The 19,633-nt window shown below is 32.4% G+C and overlaps 1 pseudogene; it reads right to left on the reverse strand.

Moving 5' to 3' along the window:
• Nucleotides 1-1,659: 1,659 nt before the first annotated feature.
• On the reverse strand, nt 1,660-15,656 carry LOC109047470 (annotated as a pseudogene).
• Nucleotides 15,657-19,633: the final 3,977 nt, after the last annotated feature.

A 19,633-nucleotide genomic window follows, 5' to 3' on the forward strand; every position in this document is an offset into this window, starting at 1 on the left:
TGTCAGATAAAAGGTAGTTTTCACTTTGATTGCACATAATTAAACCTTTAATAAAAAATAAAAAACAGATTTTATTTTAACTCAATATCAATAGTTTTCACAAACAGAGCAAGGATTTGAGTTGACGGCTCAAGTTGTTGACCGTAAATACTGTCAATAACCAGAGAAAACCTGCTGTAATTAACAAATAAAAAGCACACCATTTTATTTTTCTCGAAGAAATACAATTTACATGAAGTTTATGTTGAAAGGTGTTTGGTCTTGTCATTAAAGTGCGCTTCAAACCTAACAGTCTTGAAATTATACCGACACAAGTTAAAAACCTCACCAGTTCACATGAGCAAATGCATAGAAAAAAATGCGTTTAATTTAGAAAAGTGAGCCTAATTTGAGAACTTACCTTAATTGTGAGTTCACGCTTCACTAAAAACAATCTTAATTAGTGCTAAACAAGTAGATATGAAATCTGATTTGGCGAGTAGAGTCACAAGAATACGAAAAATAAATATTATTTACATTAAGTGAACATTAGAGAATCGTGTCTTTATTACAAGAAGAGAAAGTACTAGATCGTTACACTTATGATAATAAACAGACGTCACGTCTCTTAGCCTTCGCATCATCGCTCGAGACTACATTGAATTAATAATGATTTTATAAACATTGAGCTGAAAAGCTTATGGAAGAAAACCTTTGTTTAACAGATCCCGTTTAAACTAATAAGAAAACCTACTTTAGTTCAGTTTTCGACCAAATGTACAACATTTGAGATACTCACCAACAAGATGGAGCTGCTCATAATCTTCAGATATCCTTCGTGTCCACCCAAACGCTGATTTCGACGCCAAACAACTTTAATCGTGTTAGAATTTCGTTCAGGGGTGTATTCGAAATAAGAATGGACATCTTTATACACAAATAATCGATAGTTAACAGCTTCGCCATCCTGTGGTGATTCTCGCGGTCCTCACTGCGCGACGTTACGGTTTGAAATTTTAGTGGCGGGAAAGAAATGGACCCTTTTCACAAGACTGTGATGACGCGTTTAACGGTCATCAACATCGTAAATCCTCAAAAGTTTTTCATAATTGTATTTTTTTTTAATTATGTAAATTTATAACATTATTCTTTGAATTATATCACCTTAACATCAAATAAAAAAAAAAAAAACAGTTATATGACAAAATAAATTACAGTGTTGTATTTAATAATACGTGTCTTATTTGTATTTTTTTTGGCAAGTGTAAAAAAGATATAAAAACAATGAAACTCCTCACGTCTTAACACGTGACAAATTCAGACCCAGTTAAACCAGTAATAGAAGTCCTTCCCTATTGAATAATGGAATGGATTGTTAGCATTAAAATTAATTATTGTGTCATTTGAACTAAGCAGTACTTTTTCATGTACCTGTAATATTTCTATAAATTTGACTATAAATATTTAACTATCTGCAAACATGGAAATCTTTTTTTTTTTTTTTTTTAAATCACAATTAAGTGAGTTTGCAACTAACAAAAGGACCTTAATAATATCAACCACCAGCAAGTGGAATCAGTATTGATGGTAAAACGCAAACATGAACAAATATGTGTCGTAATGCAAGTTAAAGAGCTCAAATATCACCACACAACAGGAATGACTCCATTGACTCATGAGAAGGTTTAAACAGACTATAAAAGTCCCCCTAGAGAGTGTTTATTCTAATCTCAAGTTTCAAGTCCTCTTTTAATGAAGAACAAGAGACAATGTTGCAATGACTGTATTGTTCACAGAATTTGCAGGAATCCGGCGTCTTCTTGCAAAACAAGTGACTGAAATGCATAAAAATAGTTATCAGTTCTTACATCGTGTCATCTCGACAAATGCATTCACTTCGTAATAAACGGTTAGTTACTAAAACAACAAGAAAAGTGTTCATGTACACAAACATACATCTACCTAATCTACGCATCCTGCTTTTGGCTAACTACATCAACTGAAATGCTACGCTTCTTCGAAGTACGTCATATACACATTTCATCACATGAAAGTTTCGTCTCAGGTTAGAGGAAGTTCAATGGCAAAAACCTGCCCCTTCAGACAGAGTATAAAGATGTTTGCTGGAATAACAACAAAGGCACAAGTGACCAAAACTCATTCACTGCTCGCAGTTGGCGTGTGTTGGTAAGGTGCTCTTCCCTTTGGGTCAAGAACAGGAGTAGGCTACACAGTTTTCAGTCATGGTTCTGGCTACAGATAGACTAACAAAAGGTCTCCAGCTTGATTTGAAATCACCATAATTGATTCTGATCACCAATTATGGAGCAGATGAGGTCTACAGAAGCCAAAGGATGGAAGAGTTCATACATAAAAACAGACAAAGTCCCACAAGAATCTGACGAGGAGAACATCTAATGTCCCCCAACACCACGGCAGTCAATACAGGTTTAAAAGCAGGACCCAAATGGCAACACTGATGTGTTGTTGACACACTGGTATAAAAACACCTGGCACAGATTTTGAGTGTTCAGCAGTCCGCTGCGCTCGCGGCCACAGCTAGCGGTTGTTCTTCATGGCGTCCTTGGCGGCCAAAATCAGAGGAGTGAGACTCGAGAGAGGCTTGGCCAACTTCAGGAAGGGATGCTGAAGGAGAAAGAAGGATTGATCAGTGAACAAGTTACGCTATTATTCCTTAATCGCTAGAACTAGCCGCCAGGCTGGTTTACCTGCAAAAGCTCCTTGCTTCCACCCCTCTTCTCCACGTCCATCTCCAGACAGCGGCTCAAGAAGTCTCGGAAGATGGGCGACAACTTTTCAGGGCTCTGCAACTCTGGAGTCCCGTTGGTGGCAATCAGGTAGAGCGCCTGAGGGAGAAAGAGTTCGGGAGTTTAGTGCCTGGAAGTCACCACATCGCTAACTTTTTGGAGAACCAAGTGGTACCCTCAGTGGATTCTCATTGAGGTACGGCGGTTCTCCCTCCACCATCTCGATAGCCATGATGCCCAAGGACCAGATGTCGACTTTGGGTCCGTAGGCTTTGCGCGTCACGACTTCCGGAGCCATCCAATATGGCGTTCCCACCATGGTGCTCCTCTTACTCTGTTCAGGAGTGATCTGGGCACAGAATCCAAAGTCGGCTGCAGAGTAGGAGATGAAAAAGACGGTTTAGAGTCATTTCCTGGTTTGTTTTATTTCATTAACAACTTTTATGGAATTTATACACCTTAGTCTTGTTACATGCCATTTTTAACGCCAATAACAATCAGAATGTAAGAATTGTAGACCACTGGGTCATATGAGACCCTGGACAACAAAACAAGTCTTAAGTGTCAATTTTTCAAAATTGAGATTTGTACATCATCTGAAAGCTGAATTAATGAGCTTTCCATTGATGTATGGTTTGTTAGGAGGACAATATTTGGTTGAGATACAACTATTTGAAAATCTGGAATCTGAGGGTGCAAAAAAAAATCTAAATACTGAGAAAAAATCATCTTTAAAGTTGTTCAAATGAATTCTTAGCAATGCGTATTACTAATCAAAAATTAAGTTTTAATATATTTACAGTAGGAAATTTGCAAAATATCTGAATGGAACATGATCTTTACTTAATATCCTAATGACTTTTGATATAAAAAAATTAAAAATCAATCATTTTGACCCATACAATGTATTGTTCGCTATTGCTACAAATATACGCCAGAGACTTAAGACTGGTTTTGTGCTCCAGGGTCACATATGGTTGTGTACTTTGGTGTGGTTCAAGAAGATGGCGAAAGGCAAACAAATACATCGTTCTAAAACCATTCCAGAGGACATGAAAAACTAAATGTAACCCAAGACGTAATGGGCCCCCATTTATGAAACATCACCAAATTGTTCAGTTAAGTAAATTGAATGATAGAGTATACAAAAGTATTGTTTCATAATCGATTTACACAGTTTGTTTTGACATTTCACATGAATAAGGCCCTTGTTTTCCATAGAGTCTAATTAAATATGGCATCTACCCTGTCTAAAGTCAATCATCAGTTTTTATTGTGGGCTAATTTTTTTTCACAGCATGTCCAGGGTGCAATACTTCTGAAGAAATGTTGAGATAAAAAATATGTTGGCTGTGATAACCAGTGTTCACTAGACGCTATCAGCGTACATCAAAATACTAATTAAATGTGTTTTAAATGCTCGGGTGAAAACCAATGTCTACTTGAATAATATCCGAACAGTTTATTTGCAGTTTCTTTACAGTCGTCAAGTTCTGGCTAACAAGAACTCAACTGTTTAGAACGAGCAGCTAAACCAAACCAAACATGACGCTTTCTGCGTCTCAAGAGTACCAGGTGTGAAAGCACCTTTCAGAGAGTTTGCGTCTAGTCACGATCAACATCTTTGTGCTGCGATCTAACTGAACTTCACTATTCAGTCCGTTTCCACTCGTAAAAACCAGAGCATTTGCATGCAGAAGCAAGAACGTACTGAGCTTGACAGAACCGTCCATTCCCAGAAGTACATTGTCACTCTTGATGTCTCGATGAATGACCTGATTAGCGTGCAAAAACTCCAGCGCTTGCAAACACTGTGAGATAACAGACAAGGGGAAGTTTATTAGTTAAGCGACAGGGTTACTTCCTGTTAACACATACTAGGCCTGATATAGAACAGAGTTCAATTGTGCATTTTTCGTCAGAGTTTCTACCCCAAACCAAAGCTGGTAATTCAGCAAGCAATGAGTTCGACAGGATAACGTTTTGACTTCAACCAACCTCTCGGCACACGGCGGCAATCTGTGCCTCGTCCATGCATGTCTCGGTTACGACATCTGTGAGCGAACCGCCGGCCAAGTACTCCATCACGACGAACAGCTCCTCACCTACCAGAAAACTGTAGCAGAGGCACAGTAAACACTTTTAAACCTTCATGGCATCATTAGCTGTTTCCATTAAAAGCTATGAATTAAACTTGTGTGAAAAACTGGAATATTGCATGAATCATTTTCACAATTAACACTCATTAACCTTAAATGGCACGATAAGCTATGTTTCCATCCAAAACTACGAATTTATCTTGTGCGAAAACTGGAATATCACATAAAACATTTGCACAATTAACACTCATTCATGGCATCATTAGCTATGTTTCCAACCAGTTCAAAATTAAAGTTATGTGAAAAATTGGAAAATTGCGTAAAACATTTGCACAGTTAAGACTCAAATTTCATTAGCTTTTGTTTCCAACCAAAAGTTACAATTTTAGCTTGTGCGAAAACTGGAATATCTCATAAAGCAACTTCACAGTTAACACTTTTAAACGTGTACAGTTCCAAATTTAAGTTAGGCGAAAAAATTGTGATATAAAACATCCACACAATTAACACTTGTAAACCTTCACGGTATAATTAGCTATGTTTCTAACCAAAGTTACGAATTTAACGAAAATTGGAATATTGCTTAAAACTTTGCACGATTAACACTCGTAAACCTTCATGGTATCATTAGCTATGTTTCCAACCAAAGTTACGAATTTAACGAAAATTGGAATATCGCTTAAAAACTTTGCACAATTAACACTCCTAAAACCTTCATGGTATCATTAGCTATGTTTCCAACCAAAGTTACGAATTTAACGAAAATTGGAATATCGCTTAAAACTTTGCACAATTAACACTCTTAAATCTTCATGTCATCATTAGCTATGTTTCTAACCAAAGTTACGAATTTAACGAAAATTGGAATACACTTTGCACGATTAACACTCGTAAACCTTCATGGTATCATTAGCTATGTTTCCAACCAAAGTTACGAATTTAACGAAAATTGGAATATCGCTTAAAACTTTGCACAATTAACACTCTTAAATCTTCATGTCATCATTAGCTATGTTTCTAACCAAAGTTACGAATTTAACGAAAATTGGAATATCGCTTAAAACTTTGCACAATTAACACTCGTAAACCTTCATGTCATCAATAGCTATTTTTCCAACCAAAGTTAACATGTGCTAAAAATTGGAATATCGTATAAAACATTTGCAAATAAAGCAACGTTTCCATTCCATGTGTTTAAGAGAACAAATTTGTCACTTCTTGGGAAACTGGTACAAAGTGTCAATAATAAAAATGGAAGTTGCCACAAACCACTTAGTCTCTTTTTTAACCATAATCAACTACTTACGAAATTAAAAATTCGAAAATTAAATTACGGATGAAACACAATAACAAACGCTGTTGTGTTTACTTGCATTTGGACATTTCAGAATGACTAAAACAACCTTCTTGATATTGTGCGATGAGATTTGTGCGCTAGTCATTGAAGTTATCCAATCACACGATCTGTTGAGGCAACGTCACGAAACATTTTTGTTTGCGAATGTATTCTGTAAATGCGTTTACATCATTGTTTCTGTGCATGTCTTCTTATAGGATAGAAAATATCCAATCTCAAAAGTTTAACACAGAGTTTAAGCCCATCTTGGCGTTTCCATCCAGCGTTTTATTTTTTATGCAATATCCCAAAATTCGCCTAAAAATGCTAAGTAGTATCCAATTATTAAGGTTGACTTGGAACTTCCTGACCTGAAAGAGAAGGTCAAGCTCACAAAACTGACAAGCAATGTTCTTTCTTAAAAAGCATTTACCTGTCTAAGAAGTTGACAATGTTGGGATTCTTCAGCTCCTTCATGACGAGAATTTCGTTGATGATTAGCTCTTTCTTGGGCTGCTTCTGCAGGTTGATCTGTTTGATGGCCACCTGAGAGACAGAAACGTGTTGAGATGACGAAACTGTGGAAGAACAAACAACAACGACTCCGTTTCGCTCCTTTGCATTACCTCCTGTCCAGTAGCGACGTCGATGGCGGTGAACACGGTTCCCGAAGCTCTGTGGAAAGACGCATTTATTGATCTCCATCCATGAATGGAAGAATAATATGTTGCGCAAAATTATGGGACCTACCCTTGTCCGATCTTCTCGTATCGCGTATATTTCTTTTTTGGATCTCCAATGCTGACTATGGTTCCTGTTGGATATGAAGGAGAGGACGTGTGGTTTGAATCTCACAAAGCAGCGAAACTGTGCAAAGAACTTCTTACGCGGCGAGTGACGTACGGAGCTTGTCCATGATCTCATCATCCGTCATCTTGCCCTTTTTGGGTCTCTGTCGATCGGTGGCCTTCGATGCGACCTCGCTGTCCGGAGACGTCACTGGAGCAGGGATGGGGTCGATGACCGACGGTCGAGTATATACCTGAAATAACCAGGGTCATTATGGTTAACTGAAACCAAAGCTATAAAAATGCATTTTTGTTACTTGAAATAAAATACACCTTTTTTTTTTAAACATTTTTTTTTTTTTTATTTCAGCTACTTGGCAAGGCAACATTTCTAATTTTCGTTTAGTTGTACTAAAGTAACAAAAACGGAAGTTGTAAAAAAAAAATACATGCACATTTTAAAAGAACAAAAATTACTAAAGATTAAAAAAAAAAAACGAGATTACTAAAGATTTGTAAAAAATAAATAAATAATGAAACCTATAGTATCTCAATACTACCAGTTCAAAAGTTTTGTTTTTTTACATGGATTTTAATTGACATTTTAACTTTGCGATTTTTTTTTTTTAATATATGCGACAACCCAAAACTACAACCCCCCTTAAAAAAAAAAAAATCTCAATACTGGCAGCTCAAACTTTTTTTGATGCAATGTGTCAAAATTCACATTACTATGCTAGTGATCAACTAGAAAAAAAAAAAAAAAAAACTCCAAAAATGTAATATATAAATCAAATTTTTTTTTTTACTACTACTACAAAAAAAATAAAAAAAAAAAACTCCAAAAATGTAATATATAAATCAAATTTTTTTTTTTACTACTACTTACCAAATTAACACTGTAAATAACCAAATAGTTTTTTTTTTTTGTATACACTATATTTATTTTTAGGTGAACTATTTCTTTACTACTACAATAAGATTTTGGTGTTTTATGGTGGTGTTGTGAAAACCGGTGGAGGCGTCTCCTCATCGTCATCGTCTTCATCATCATCCACCGTTTTGATCGGAGACGAGGGCTCTGGTGTTTTTTTCACAGGCTTTGGTTTTAGGGAAGCAAAGCAGTGTAATTATTATTAGAGGTAGGAGAAGAGGTGTATTTTTTTTTAGAACTGGTTTAGTCGTCATTTTTGTTAAAATGAATATAAAACGTAAACTCTTTTTTTTTTTAATTATTGTGCCAGCAACATTTTTAAAAAATAACTAAAATTTATCTAAAATAGAATTTATTACATTTTAATATAGACAATTTAAAACGAAAACGAAAACTAATACCAATTACAAAAACACAAAACAAAATGATTAAAAACTATTAAAATGATTTTAAAAAATTTAAATGAAAAAATACAAAAGCTAAAAATTAATTAAAATATTAATAATAACTAAAGGTTGAATAAAAATAAAAAATAAAACCTACACTGACGTGTTTAAAAAATTTAAATTATTTAAAATATTTAAATATTATAAAAATTAAAAAAAAATTAAAAAATTAAAATTTTATTATTAAATTGATTACAGATATTTATAATATTTTTTTATTTATTTTATTTTGCTAAAACTACATTTATACTTTAAATTTAGTTTTATACAGAACAAAAACAAAACTAATAAAACTTAGAAAAATTAAAATATCATAATCGGGTAAAATAACTCATTAAAATATCAAAAAATGCACAAAGTTACTAAAACTTTGAATTGAAATTGGAAAATACCAAAATACAAACTCATTGTACAAGTGTAATAGTAATAGTAACAATACTTAAACAGCACTGATTTGAATGAATGAATGAATGAATGAATGATGCATTTATACAGTGTTTTATTGTGCTATATAAATGATTTATTCACACATACCGATTGTTCACCAGAGATTAATCCGTCCTTCTCTATACACACAAACAAATGGAGAAAAGCGGTCAGTACGTGACAGTTCTGCTAACGTCAGCATGAAAGCGCGAGTCGTCCAGCAGACCTGAGGAGAAGCTGAGGTACTTCTGCCGGCCGTTTCCCGTCGAGTCGTAGAACTTGAGCACGTCGAGGACGGCCTGCGGGTTCTTCTTCTGCTCTGATTTGGTGATGTTGGAGGTCTGCAGCAACCGCGCCCACTGCTCCGGCATCCCCTGAGACACAGCAGAGAAACAAGTCTTGAGTCTCTGGGGGATATTTGTAGCAATAGACAACGATACATTGTATGGGTCAAAATAATAGATTTTTCTTTTATGCTAAAAATCATTAGGATATTAAGTAAAGATCATGTTCCTTGAAGATATTTAGTACATTTCCTACTGTAAATATATCAAAACTTAATTTTATTTTAGTAATATGCATTGCTAAGAACTTAATTTGGACAACTTTAAAGGCGATTTTCTCAATATTTGGATTGTTTTGCACCCTCAGATTCCAGATTTATAAATAGTTGCATCTCAAACAAATATTGTCTGATAATTTTACTGGTTTTATGCAAAATAAAAAAAAAATTTGTTCCCCAGGAAACAAGAATATACTTCTTGTGTCATTTTTCTTATATAGAAATTCATCTTTAGATATTTTTACTTGAAATAAGACAAACTAAGAAAAGCATTTTTGCAGCGTGAATGAATGAGGAATTTAATTTCTGAATAATATTTCTGCTGTACATTAAATAATTATTTTATTTGTTAATAATGTTTATGTTGTACTTTGTGTAAGTTATGATATTTGGTAAAATAACAAACATCTCCTTTTAAATGTTTGCTGAATGCGAGTAAATACTGTAATGTTATATTTGTTTATTTATTTATGATGCATCAGTTTTAAAGAGAATATTGAACTAAAAATAAAAGCGATATACAAATAAACTTCGTACAACATTACAGTAACAACAAAGTGAAATCTTTCGGTTTGATTTTTCACAGGACTTTCAAAATAAAATAGGTTTCCATTATTTTAAATATTTGTAGACGTGCATAAGTGCAATTTACAGTAAAAAAGTACGACATTACAATAACAACTACACAAAATCCTTCAGTTTAATATCCAGCAGAAATAAAATGTAATATTTTCTAGTAACTTTAGATCGTTTATATTGGTTACTATATTTGAAATATTAATTGTTAACATGCACATCGAAGTATAAGCTACAAAATATACAATAAAAACATCTTATAGCATTACAGTAAAAATATATAAAATCCTTCAGTTTTAATATTTGAAAGCAATTCGAACATTTTTTCCACACTGAAACCTAAACATTTTAATTGCTTTTATATGGGTTACATTATTTGAAATATTTATTGGTAAAGTGCAAATAATAACAGAAACTACAATAAAATAAATAAATAGAATGAAACATTAAAACCTTTCAGTTTAATATTTGAAATACCTGAGAACTGTAAAAATTTCTGAATGAAACTGCACAGCATTAAAGCAAAAAAATAAATAAATAAAAAACAACAATATATGCATCTCAAGGCTGCATATATTTGATTAAAAATACAGAAAAAAACAGTAATCTTGCAAAATGTTATTAGGATATAAAACAATGGTTTCTATTTTAATATCCTTTAAAATATAATTTATTTCTGTGATGCAAAGCTGAATTTCCATCATCATTACTCCAGTATAAAGAGTCACATGATCTTCAGAAATCATTCTAATATGATGATTTATTATTAGAATTATTAATGTATCAACCAAGTATTGTTTCGAAACTGTGATGCTTTTTTCAGGATTCTTTGATGAATAAAAAGTTAAAAATAACAGCATTTATTCAAAATATAAATCTTTTCTAACAATATAAATCTTAGCTATCACTTCTTAACAATTTAACACATCCTCGCTGAATAAAAGTATTATTTTTTACTCTTATTTGTAACTTTTTATTCATCAAAGAATCCTGAAAAAAAAGTATCACAGGTTCCAAAAAAATATAAATGAGCACAATTCTAATAAATCAGCATATTATTATGATTTCTGAAGATCATGTGACACTGAAGACTGGAGTAATGATGCTGAAAATACAGCTGCACATCACAGAATCATGTGACACTGAAGATAAACACATTTTAATGTAAATCAAAATAGAAAAACGTTATTTAACATCATAATAATAATATTTCACAATATTAAATTTTTTCCTGTATTTTTGATCAAACAAATGCAGCTTTGACGATCCTATAAAAAACTTTAAAAATCGTTCTGTTTCCATTACTTTTGACCGGTAGTGTATAAATATGTATACATATATAATAAAAATACTTAGATAGTAATATAAGGGAGTCAGTCTTACGGTGAACTCTCCGGTAACGGCGTCAAACCCCACGTGAATGGTGTGCTCGAAGTCTGACGGCGGAGAGATCTCCGGACGCTCTTTATCTCGGTCCTTCCTTCGGCCGCCTGCCACACGACACACACAGGCTAATGGTGTGTTGGTGGTGTGATCTAAGTATGCCGGTGTCGTCTGTAGTTAATTAGGCGGCGCTGACAGCCGAGTGTGAAACGAGGTGATGCATCAGTCACACACCAAACACAGAGCAGTCAAAACCAAACCATCGGGGCTCCGACAGGAAACGTCAAATAACTTCTTCACAGAATCAACTCTTTACGTCCAAATGACGATGCATTTAGGTGCACATTAGGTGCATTTTTAATCTTTTTTTAATTTTAGCTCCTGCAGTGCGACAATTACATTTTCAGAAATACATAATATTATTAATAAAAATAGATTGTGAAATAATGCATGTAAAATACTTTATATAGCCACATAACTGTTTATTTAGTGCTAGAGGATCAATGCAAAACTAAATTAATTGTTTAAAAAAAGCAGTGAAAATCAGGAACAACTATGTGGAAAATGTTTGTAAAAAATTAAATAACATATTAAAATAATATTTAAAAAAAATCTAAATTAATCTTATTAATTATTTTGCATTTAAAATATTAAAGTGATTTTTTTTTTTGGCACCAATATAGCTGTTTTATTTTGTATTTAAGTTATTAAAGTGATTTTTTTTTTTTTTTTTTTTTTGGCTGTTTTATAGCTGTTTTATGCTTAATTGTCATTTTTTTAGTTTAATTGTATTTTGATTAAAGGATATTCAGATGATTTTAGGACCATCATGACCGTTTTATACTTAATTATCTGAAAAAAAAAGTAATAAATTAATAATAATTGTTGTAAGATTAATAATTGGAAAATTTAGAAAATAAAAATAAATCATGTATTAAAATAAATGTAAATAAAATAATCTAAATAAATTAAACTAATTAAATCTAAATGAACATTGGTGTAGGACACATTTAAATTATTTGATCTTAGCATCATTTAAATATTATTATTTTTGAAATGTATGTATTTTTTGTTTTTATTCTGTTTTAAATTTGTATATAAATACTTTGTCATTGTTTATATTTAAAGTTTTTTATATTTTGTGGTTTTTTCATTTTTTTTATTTTTTTTTTTTTTTTCTATTTTTTTATTTTTATATTTCGTTTTACTTTTAATAGCATTTTATTCAGTTATTTAAAAAAATAATTTTTATTATGTTTTTTAATTTGTTTATTTTTACATTTATTTTTTTTTTTGTTTCAGATATATATTTTTTTTTTTATTTTATTTCAAGTAACAAATATATTTAATATAATAAATATAAAATCAGTGTTATTTTAGTATGATCAATATACTATTATACTTTTATTCACATTTAATTAATATTTAATATTTTTTATATTTTGTATATTTTGTTTTAAATTTTATTAAGGAGTCACTATTTGTCATTTTTATTACTTTTTATAAATACATCTATATATTTTATATAAATTTTTTAAATTTAGTACTTCGCTTTAAACAAAAATGTCACTTTGGCAATTCGCTGAATTAAAATAATACTATAAAATATTATTTGAAATTACAAAATATTAAAATAGTATTATTTGAATTTTAATTCAGTTAATGTTCATTTTATTTCAAGCAATGAAAATTATTTTGTAACTTTTACTTTAGTTTTAGTTAACAACCCTGTCCATAAAACCAATAAAATAATAAACAAATTAAGATACACATGACAAAACAATAACTATACACTCCGGCGTCTCAAACACACGTCTGCACACAGATCATCGTCAGATGAATTCTCGAGTTTGTCACTTTCTAGCGACTGAGTTCTTTTCTCATACGGCTCTCGCCGGAGCTGACCAGCTGCTTTCTGACGGCTTGTGTGTGTGTGTGTGTGTGTGTGAGTGTGTGTGTGTGTGTGTGTGTGTGTGTGTGTGTGTGTGTGTGTGTGTGAGAGTGTTTGTTAGTTATTGTATGTTTATGTGAGTGTGTGTGTGTGTGTGTGTGTGTTTGTGTTTGTGTGAGTGTGAGTGTGTGTGTAAGTGTGTGTGTGTGTGTGTGTGTGTGTGTGTGAGTGTGAGTGAGTGTGTGTGTGTGTGTGTGTGTGTGTGTGTGTGTGAGAGTGTGTGTGTGTTTGTGTTTGTGAGAGTGTGTGTGTGTGTGTGTGTGCGTGTGTGAGTGTGTGTGTCAGTGTGTCTGTGTGTGTGTGTGTGTGTGTGTGTGTGTGTGTGTGTGTGTGTGAGTGTGTGTGTGTGTGTGTGTGTGTGTGAGTGTGTGTGTGTGTGTGTGTGTGATGCTGTGTGTGTCTGAGTGTGTGTGTCTGTGTGTGTGAGTGAGAGTTTGTGTGTGTGTGTGTGTGTGTGTGTGAGTGTGTGTGTGTGAGAGCGTGTGTGAGAGTGTGAGTGTGTGTGTTTTTTTGTGGGGGGGTGTGTGTTGTGTGTGTAGTGTGTGTGTGTGTGTGAGTGCGTGAGTGTGTGTGTGTGTGTGTGTGAGCGCGTGAGTGTGTGTGTGTGTGTGTGTGTGTGTGTGTGTGTGTGTGAGTGTGTAATTTGTGTGTGTGAGAGAGTGTGTGTTTGTGTGTGAGTGTGTGTGTGTGTGTGTGTGTGTGTGTGTGTGTGTGTGTGTGTGTGTAAGTGTGTACGTACTCTTCTCGGCTCCGGAGAAGATGGAGATGATCTTGTTGCGCTTGCGCTCCTCAGGCACCGAGGGGAGGGGCTTGGAGCTGTGATTGACAGCCAGCGTGTCCTTCCCGCTGCTGAAGATGGTGCTGCTCATCCTGACGGGGGGCGCGGGCGGCTTGTCCTCCAGATCCCCATTATCACACATGGTCCGGGACGAGGAGAAAGGACAGAAAGGAGGAGTGGGTTTGCAGGAGGAGATAAAGAAAAGGAGGAGTTAGAGCTGCAGGAGCAGAAGGGAAGCAGAACGGAGACGAACAGCATCAGCAACAAACACAAACACATCTGCAGCAGGCTCTCGACTCTACTCCTCAGTTTAGTTACTCTTCATCATAATTCTGTGTGAAACTGCAATTATGCACATTATAATTATTGTGATAATCAAGTATAACATTGCAGTTAAATACAAAATATGTTTTTTTTACATTTATTTTATACCAAGATTTTTTTTTAATGGTTTTAGTTTAGTTTGGGTTTCAGTGAATGATGACAAATAAATAAAATAAATAAAACCCAAAACTTTATATTTTGCATAATTGCAATTTTATATTTAATCAGAATGAAGATAACTGAATGAACATTAATGGTAAAAAAAATATATATATTTTTTTTTTACTTTCCGCAGTTTTATATTTATCATGACAATAAAAATTAATAAGAAATTATATTTGGCAAGAAATTATATTTTATTATTACGTTACGATCAATTCTCATGGAAATAATGTCAGAAAAAATTAACAATAATTGTCCTAAGATACTAGTTAATTATTACTTTAAAATAATAATAATAATAACAATAATAAATGTGATTTTTTTTAAATAAGAAATTATATTTTGTATTAATAATATTAAGGTGATTTTTAGGATTTTTATGCTTAATCATCGCGAAAAAGTGTCAGAATAAGGTAATAAAAATTATCATAAAATAAAGAATAAAAACTATTACAATTAAATAATAAATTAACAGTAATGGGAATTTTTTAAAAATAATTATATTTTGCATAAAGGATATTCAGATGATTTTACGACCATCATAACAATCTTATGCTTAATCATCTTAAAATAATGTCAGAATAAATTAATAATAATTGTCCTAAAAATAAAATGACCTTAAAACTACTATGATAATAATAAATAATAGTTTATTTCACTTAATTTACGCAGAATATATTTTCAACCCCTAATAATTAACTCTTTAATTACAATCCAGGGACAGATTTCCTCTTAATTAATGGTCAGCGGTTAATTATTATTTTAGTGACGCGTTTCTGTTGTTTCGGTCTTCTACACACACAGAGAAAGCTCAAAGCTGCTACAAGCACACAGACGAGCCCTAGTGAGCGCCCTACACAGCCAGCGTGACGGACAGCACTCAAGCGCTCGCGGCTGCTGTCTAGGTAGGCAGCACACTAGGTTTCGGGACGCGGCCGGGGGTCTCGGGTTGTGTCGCGGCTCACCTGTGAAACTCACCGCAGACTTCAGCCGCTGTGTCCGGGAGGAGGAAGGTTTCTGCGCCGCTAGCGCTGCGTTTGGGGGGTTTTTGTGCTGGTTTGAGGAAGGGGAGGCGCCCAGCAGCGTCTCTGTCTGCCCTCGCTTGCAGCGAACAGCCAGCGACTGCTTCCGGTGCGACGGGATGCTGGGGAAACGACCGACAAAATAAAAGTCTGGCGAATTCAATTTGCTATTAACAAGTTACTTATAGTTACTAATATAATGTAAGTCATATAGTGCTTTTAAGAAGTATATATTATTAACTGTATTTATTATATAAACATTAATGCATTAATATGAAGGATTATAACTTTTTTAAAGATTTATATTTTATATATATTTGATCGTTTGGAATTGAATACTTGCGCACACACATATATATTTTAATTATATATATATATATATAAATAAATATATATATATATATATATATATATATATATATATATATATATATATATATATATATATATCAGGATGAAGATAACTAAATGAATATTAACGGTGAAATATAATAAACTTTTTTTTTAATCATTTCCGCAGTTTTATATTTAATCATCATGACAATAAAAATTAACAAGAAATTATATTTTATTATTACGTTACGATCAATTCTCATGGAAATAATGTCAGAATAAATTAACAATAATTGTCTTAAGACACTGGTTAATTATTTCTATAAAATAATAACAATAATAAATGGGATTTTTTAAAATAAGAAATTATATTTTGCATTAATAATATTAAGGTGATTTTTAGGATCATCGTAGCATAATAATTGCATTTATCAAAATTGCACACACACACACACACACACATATATATATTATAAAATAAAATACTGTAATAACAGACGGACACAAAATAGTCTTTTTTTAAACAAAGTACCATTCAGTTTTTATTTTTTATAAAATTAATTTATTTAATGACGGACGGAAAATAGTTTTTTTTTAAACAAAGTACCATTCAGTTTTCTTCGTCAGATTCGGAGAAATGTAGCGTTGCATCACTTGCTCACCAACTTAGTGAATGGGTGCCGTCAGAATGAAAACATCAGAATAATCCACAGCACTCAGTTCACATCTGGAGAAGACAAAAGAATTATTGCACAGCACTCCAGTCCATCAATTAACATCTGGAGAAAACTACAGCTGAAACAAATCCAGCATTAAGACGTTTTTAACTATGTTTAGAGTTTTTTATACATTGTTTGATATGTGCAGATTTATCTCCTGATTCACACCAGAACACTTTTTCACTGGAGGAAGTGTATTTTATTATGGATTATAGACATAGACTCGTATTTTACGTCTTAATGCTGGATTTGTGATTATTCTGATGCTTTCATTCTGACGGCACCCATTCACCGTGTTGGTGAGCAAGTGATGCAATGCTACATTTTTCCAAGGAGGACCTGAATAAAGTGAGCGATGAAGAGCTGGAGCGCAGGAAGGCCCAGATGGACGAGCTGTTCGTGCGAGAGACGTGCAGCTGGGATGAAGGGCAGTCCGATGAGGAGGTTTAGAGGATCGGAAACACTGGAACGGACTGATTCAGAATAAAAACACGTGGAGAACTGGTGCATCATGGGGCTTCTGTTGAAGTGTGATGATGATGAACATTAAATCTATGCATTTGCTGCTACATGTTGTCTTCTATGGTACTCGTGTGATTTAATTTTTTATTTTAAGTCTTATCCTTTCTTCTTTTAAATAAAACAGCATGGATAATATTGAAAATAATCGAATATTTAATTTAATAAATATAAAAAAATGTAAACCCCAAGGCTAAACATTTTTTTTTACACTTTGTTCTTTAAATATTAGCATTTTTTAAATAGCTATTTTTAGTCATACCAAAACTTATTTTTTAATAATAAAAATTTAAAGTAATTTAACTGCATATATATGCTTAAAATTTATTTTTATTATTTTAGTTGATGCAGTAAAATTAATTTATTTTTGTTATTTTAGTTGTTGCAGTTGAATTTGGAATGGTTTAAAATTTTTTTTTAATTTAGGTTTTTAACAAAACAAATAGAAATTACTAAAACTTTAAAACTAAAATTAAAATATCTCTCCTGATTCAGACCGAAAAAATAACATGCATGTATATTAAAAATTATAATAAACAAAGATTAGAAGATGCATTTAAAAAACTACTTATTTTAAAACTTTACAACTAAAATAAAAAATAAATTTAATTAAAAATATTAATAAATACTAAGAGAGTAGACAATTCAAAAAGACAAAAACTTTAAAACTAAAACTAAAAAAAAAAAAAATTCAAAATATTAACAAATAATAAGATAGTAAATATATAAAAAAACCACAGCTTTAAAAATTAAAATGAAGAGGGAAATTCTAAATAAATAAATACATCCAAAATATGAATAAATACTGAGCTAATATAGCAATGGTACTAAAATGACACTGCTTTATTAAAACACAATACTTCTGAATGCATTTCAAACGACAGATGAGTTTTAATGGTAAATATTTATTTGTTTTTATGAAAAGCTGTACAGAACATCGAGTCCATATTTTTCAGGGATATTGAAACATGAAAAAATAAAACGCTACTTGATTGTCACACTTTCAACCTTGTGGCTTCTACCCACTACTGATGACACGATACAAATACAGGTACGCGTGTTCACCTCACGTCAATATGATAGAAGTTATGTTTCATGTTTTATATTTGGATCACATATAGAATGATAAAATGACACGAGAGCAGCGTTAACACCGCTTTATCTCGCTTTGGTTGATTCTCGGACGGATGGTTTAGAGCCATAAAAGCGGCACTGAATCTGAAAGCGTTCTGGCCATAAGTGCAGAATCCGGTCGAGTTAAAAGTGCATCAAAGCTGCTGGAGAAAAGACAGCAGATACTGCCGAAACCACACGCTCAAAACATTCAGAACCGGAGCAAGACGAAACACGGCGGTTTATGAAACATAAAAATGTTAACTGCGACTTTTTATCTCACAATTTAGACTTTGTTCCTTGCAACTGTGAGTTTATATCTCACAATTCTGAGTAAAAAGGAAGAACTGTGAGATAGAAACGAAAGAATTATGAGATTTAAACTCGCAATTTTGAGAAAAAAAAAAATTGTGAGATATTAACTCAATTACGAGACAGAAAGTCGCAATTACACTATTTTTTATTCCATGACAGAAGTAAAAAAAAAAACAATTGTGAGATATAAACAAAATAATTTTATCTCGCAATTCTATTTTTTTGTGCCACAGAATAAAAAAAGGTAATTGCTGCTTTTTATTAAAATAAATTAATATATAATCTAAGATATAAACTAAAGAACTGTAAGTTATAAACTTTTTTTTTATATAATTTAATATATAATCTAAGGTATTGTATGTTGTAATGTTGGTTTTGAGATTGCAATTATTCCGAGAAGAATTGCAATATATAAAACTCGCAACTGCGACAAAGAATTTCAGAATTGCGAGATATAAAGTCAAAAGATAAAAAGACGCAATTACTTTTTTTTTTTTATTCCATGGTGGATACAAAAAACACAATTACGAGACTAAACTAAAGAACTGTTAGCTATAAACTTGCAGTTGCGAGAAAAAAAGTCAGAATTGTGAGATAAAAAGTCGCAATCATCTTTTTTTACTTTTTATATTAGCAGAAAAATAGACAATTATGAGAAATAAACTCGTTGGTTTATGAGATATAAAGACAATTATTAGATATAAACTCAGAATCGCAAGATTTTTTCGGCTTTGCCACAGAATAAAGTAATTGTGGCTTTTTATAAACTAAATAAAAACTGAAAGAACTGCGAGATATAACCTCACAATTTTGAGAAGAATTGCAATATATAAAAAAACGCAATTGCGACAAAGTATCTCAGAATCGCGGGATATAAAGTCAAAAGATAAAAAGCCACAATTACTTATTTTTTTTTAAATTCCGTGGTGGATACAAAAAACACAATTACGAGATATAAACTAAAGAATTGTAAGTTATAAACTTGCAGTTGCGAGAAAAAAAGTCAGAATTGTGAGACAAACTCAGAATTATGAGATAAGAAAAGTTGCAATTATCTTTTTTACTTTTTATACCGTAGCAGAAACAAAAAAAAAAGACGA

Source organism: Cyprinus carpio, chromosome A22, assembly GCF_018340385.1.
Source record: "Cyprinus carpio isolate SPL01 chromosome A22, ASM1834038v1, whole genome shotgun sequence".
In the NCBI taxonomy this organism is placed as follows: domain Eukaryota; kingdom Metazoa; phylum Chordata; class Actinopteri; order Cypriniformes; family Cyprinidae; genus Cyprinus; species Cyprinus carpio.